At 44.1% G+C, this 5,177-nt stretch overlaps 1 long non-coding RNA gene across 1 annotated transcript; it reads left to right on the top strand.

The window, feature by feature from the left end:
- The first annotated feature begins 2,517 nt into the window (after positions 1 to 2,517).
- LOC106004839 lies at positions 2,518 to 4,702 on the top strand. Its single transcript, XR_001177885.2, has 2 exons — positions 2,518 to 2,560; positions 3,395 to 4,702. It is a non-coding gene; the product is annotated as an uncharacterized LOC106004839 (long non-coding RNA).
- The last annotated feature ends 475 nt before the right edge of the window (positions 4,703 to 5,177 follow it).

The raw sequence follows: 5,177 nt of genomic DNA, 5'->3' as shown, positions 1-5,177 counted from the left end.
ACGGGGAACCGTTTCCTAGGGAAGTTGACTATAAGGACCACATGTGTTGGAATGTCGCACAGACTGTGATGGATTTCAGTCTTTACTGTTTCTTGTCGTCTTCAACTACTTAAAAGCTATACCTTCATTCCTCATACCTAAACCTTCACTGCTCTACACCAGGACCCCGATCTAAGGGCCTTTTGCAGAATAAGCCTAGTATACCCAGGTTGCTGGGTCACCCCTAGCAAAGGGGATTCTGACTTTATCTATGTTCCTCCTAATAGATGTGGGGGCTTCTCCCTCATTCATTTCCTGTGTTAATGGCTATAACTGGAGCCAGCTGGGGTTGATCTAACTTGAGACAGAGACTTTAATATTTCCAAGCAGCTGCTGAAACTCCCTTTATTTCAGGGAAGTTCCTTGCCTGCTCTGGCCTGACATGGACTGCCTAGCCCCTCCCCCTTGCTGGTGGGAAAGCATAGCGTCTGCTCCTCTGTTGGGAGTTGAGAAGCTCTAAAACCGGGAATCCTTTCTCTGCCTCCTGGCAGCACCTTCTTTCTTCTGTCTCCCCCTTCTCATGTTCCTGCACCAACATGCATGCAGCCTGCATGACGAGCCTCTAGATCATGCACCATGGCTCCTTCTCTCTTCACTGTCAAGGAGGAGCAAGACAAGCAGCCCCTGGACCTAACACTCCCCACTCCAGATCCTACATTCAAAGTGGAGTGGGCCCAGGTGGAAAGTAAATCAGTATTTGAAATAAGTTTGTTAATTAGGATAAACGTGTCTTTTGAGTTAACAGTAGTAAATGTGAAACTTCAGAATTTTTACTTCAGGTCAAATAACCTCGTGTTATTTGTTAAAATCTGTTGAAATCTGTTAGCAAAGAGAGGACTAAACTGATGCTTAATTGTCTCAAAGTTTTATTGGGTAATTGTTAAAGTAGCTTTCAAAATCTTTGCTAACCCAAAACTTTAAACCAAATGGGATAAAATGCTAGACGCTAATTGCTAGAACTATGTTTGTGCTTTTGAAATCTGTTGGTAAACCTGTTTTGTGCTTAACTGATTGATCAATTTGCCCTCTAAAGAATTCTATTGTAACAGTTCACAATAGGTTTATATTTAATCTTCAGTAGAGGTTAAGGTATTTCTAAGAGTACAAAATTCTGCTAAGTGTAATTAAGACTGATGGAAAGAAGGGAAACGACTCTGTAGAAAAGTAGGAAATCTGTAAAAAGGGGAGAAAAATACCCGATGCCTGATCCTGTTTGAGTAAGAAAGAAAAACAGGCCTGGAGGCTCTGTCTGAGCTAGATCCATTCCTAAAGAATGGACGGGGAGACCGGATGGGAGGAAGTGTCCAACTTGTTTGAATCTGAAGAGTGCCTGGCTGTGTGAATGTGTATGGCTCCACCGCTTCGGCTACAGGCTACAGAGTCTGAGTGGGCTGCACCCTGAGTCTCGCAGGGCGTCATATGGCAGAACGGTCATCTTCTCCACGGAGTAGGCTGGTCCGGGGTTTATATGGACAGACCTTAGCTAAGACGCTCCTGCGAGGGACCCGAGCAGGAGGGCATCTGAAGGATCCCCCTCCCTTTGTTTGCGACGTCATTCACGATGGGAGAGAAACCCAGAAAACTCTCAAGATTGCACGCTTAAGAAAAAAAAGGAAAGGCAGGGGTATAGATAAGCTGGTTTTCTGTTTAAAAGGGCAAAGTTTTCTTTGGTTAATTGAAATGTAAATGGTTTTCTCTTTGCCTGCCCAGAGTTGTAAATGAGATCTCTGTGGCTCATAAGGCTTCCTTGATATGCTAAGTTACTCAGGGAGTACTGCTAAACCAATGGTAAACCTTGGGTTAGATTTGGGTAAATGCTGTAGCTACTCCAGAGGTTCTATACATTACAGCTTTATGTTTTGATAAGGGTCATCACTTGATATAGATATCACATATCTATTCTGAGTTTTTGTCATTTGTAATCTTTTTAATTCTCTTGTAAGATGAATTGCGCCTTAAAGGAAATTCACATGGGAAGAATTTCAAGACAAATACAGGTCTTTGATATGTTAAAATCCTGGGAACTGAAATGGGTAAAAATTACAGAAGTAAGGGCTACATTCAGACTAAACCAAATTTAGCAACATGGGATTAAATGAACTAAAAGATTATAGTGTTATGTCTCTTGTTTTAAACATTGCTGGTTCTCCAAACTTTTTCTTAAATTATCTGTAATTTACAGAGCTGTAAAAGTATTCATTTGTAAATGAATCCAGACGTTCACCTTTTCTTTCTATTTGAACCCTCTAAAACCAAAAGGTCTCAATAAGTATTCTTTCTTCCTTGGCAATCAGTCATTTTCATAAATTCAATAAGAATCTGTTCTCCTTGTAACAGGACACTATTGGAAACATGGGTTATTTTACCAAGGCTTTGACTGGAATGTCATATTTGAAAATACTCAGATATGACCAGACAGCTTAAAGGAACTAAGATTGGCTTTATAAAACCTGGAGCCATAAAGTCCCTTGGAACTGTTGGCCTGATACCTCGCTTACAGAGTTCCCAGCAGCCTCACCAGGTGAGTAAAGAATATCACTTCCTGGTAGGTGCAGAGCCTCAGGATACTTTGAGAACCTCAGGAACCGACAGGTATTGCAGGCTTGTCTGATGGCAACTGCGTGGCTTGGCTTCTGGCCTGGAAAGGCTACTGAAAGTTCAACCTAGAGATTCCTTATAAGAAGTTCCAACAAAGCAGATTTTAAAAGACTATATGATTTTTCACTGTTCTTGCTGAGCTTATGTAAACAATTAGGCCAAGCTTGTTAAAACTGGGCTTGTTTTTCAAATGAATTAGTCCTGATTTGGCTATCTCTGGAAATGAGGGTTATTTTAGAGAGGAAAAATTATGTTTTAATAACACACCTTTATGGGTTTTAAATTCTAAATTTGACTGTTTTAAAATGTTTACCTAAGCTAGACAACTTGAGGTAAACTTCAGAGAAGTTGCACGATAGCTCATTTAAATGATCTTGCTTTTGCCAGTCAGTCAGCCCCAGCATTGGCCTTCCCAGATGTTACCAAGCCCTTTAACTTGTATGTGGATGAAAAGGCAGGGGTGGCCAAAGGAGTTTTGACTCAGACTCTGGGGCCTTGGCAAAGGCCAGTAGCCTATCTTAGCAATTAACTAGATCCAGTAGCGGCTGGGTTCCCCCCTGCCTCTGCATAATTGCTGCCATGGCCTTCCTGGTCAAGGATGCAAGTAAATTGACTTTGGGCCAAAATCTCATCTTGATCACCACTCACGCTCTCAAGGGCCTTCTCCGGACTCCACCAGACCGGTGGACGACAAACGCTGGAGTGACGGGGTATCAGGTCCTCCTCTTTAACAATGACTGATCAGTCTCTACTCCAGTCACTGCAGGCATCATTACAGTGTGTCTAGCCCACACGGGGATCCTAACTGCCCACACGGAGATGGAGACGGAGCTGGAACCACATCCTTACCAACCCGGGGACTTAGTTTGGAAGCGCTGCCACCAAGTGGAAACTTGGGAGCCTGGCTGGAAGGGACCCTACAGCGTGATCCTGACCCCTCCCACCCCTCTCAATGTAGGTTGACCGCATTGGGCCTTGGGTCCACCACTCTCACGTGTGCCAGCCTACCCCACCAGAACAGAGACAAGCCACAGAGTGGACCGCGTGGCAGCACCCTGATAAGCCCCTGAAACTGAGGATCTCTAGACCTCAGGAGCATACCAAATCTTCTGCCCAGCCCGATGATGAAATGGCAATTGATCCTGACCCTGTTCAACAGCTGGAGAGAGACCCACATGGGAACCAACCCTCATCAACCTTAGAAGCAGACATGGATCCTAACGGATGGACAAACTGGGGGACTATGTGCTGCACTAGGAGAAGAATGCTGTTTTTACGCTGACCATTCAGGAGTAGTAAAGGAATCCATGGCCAAGTAAGAGAAGGATTAGCTAAGAGAAAAAGACAAAGAGGCACAGGAGAACTGGTTTGAGGCTTGGTTTAATTAAGTTTCCCTGGCTCTCCATCCACCCTAGTTTCTACCTTAGTTGGCCCATTTATTCTACTTGTACTCATTTTAACTTTTGGCCCCTGCATTCTAAACAAACTTACTAATTTTGTAAAGGACCATGTTAATACCATCCAACTCCTGGTCTTAAGACAACAATATGAAAAGTTGCCCACTCTTGAGGGCCCCCACGACTGCCCTACAAATGACCAAGATTCCTCATTATGAAGAACTAAAAGGGGGGAACAACTAAAAGTTGTTCATTATGAACTACTAAAGAGTGGGTTAGCATAAATACAGCCATCTTAGCTTGGGCAGCCATCTCAGGCCCAAGGGCTGAACTTTCCCCTATTTTAGTTCTAGGGACCCTCACCCTGCTTTAGTTCCAAGAAAATACCCCACCCTACAACACCCCGGCAGCAGCTAATCAGCTTAAACCACCAGCGCAGCTAAGCGGTTGCACCACGGGGACCAGATGTTGAAAAGAGCTTATCTTACTAAACCGCCAGGGGGCGCAAGCCAAAAGTATGTATGGAAAATTACTGAGTTGGATGTTCTAAAAAAATGCTATATAAACCCTTGGCTTTGAGTGCTCCGGGTCCTTGTAGAAACCCACTGCGTCAGGCAGATACTCAGACCCCAGCTAGCTGGAAATAAACCTCGCTGTGTGATTTGCATTATTGAGAGTGTTCTCTGTCTAATTGATGGGTGGTCGACTCCGTACCCTAACATTTCCTTCAGGGAACACCTTCCTTGTTCCAATCCATTCTCCATGTTTTTCAATAAAATTGCTATCCACCTTCAGAAGTGACAAAAGTCAAAAATAGACACTACCCTACATGTACACTTGAAGGATCTCTTTTATGGAAGACAGGAACTTCCTTTGTCTTGGCTCTGAAATCCATCCCATATCTGGCAAGGACCTGCTCCTCCAGACACTCTTGAGCCTGCAGATCCTCTCTGGTGGAAAGGATTGAGGCAAGCTGTGGATCTGGTGAAAAGAGATTTGACTCCCACACCTGGAGAGGAAGCGGATCCTCACAAGAGCTGAAACATAGAAACTACTGGAGACAGCAGGAAAACTTTCTGCTGAAAACACTGATCAGTCCAGAGAGCTGTGCAGGGTTAGTAAGCAAAACTGCCCACTGTTCCA

Source organism: Mustela putorius, unplaced genomic scaffold (genome assembly GCF_011764305.1).
Source record: "Mustela putorius furo isolate JIRA1106 unplaced genomic scaffold, ASM1176430v1.1 tig00003858_pilon_pilon_pilon, whole genome shotgun sequence".
Lineage (NCBI taxonomy): Eukaryota > Metazoa > Chordata > Mammalia > Carnivora > Mustelidae > Mustela > Mustela putorius.
Note: the sequence above shows the minus strand (reverse complement) of the source record. Positions and strands in the feature narration are given on the sequence as shown.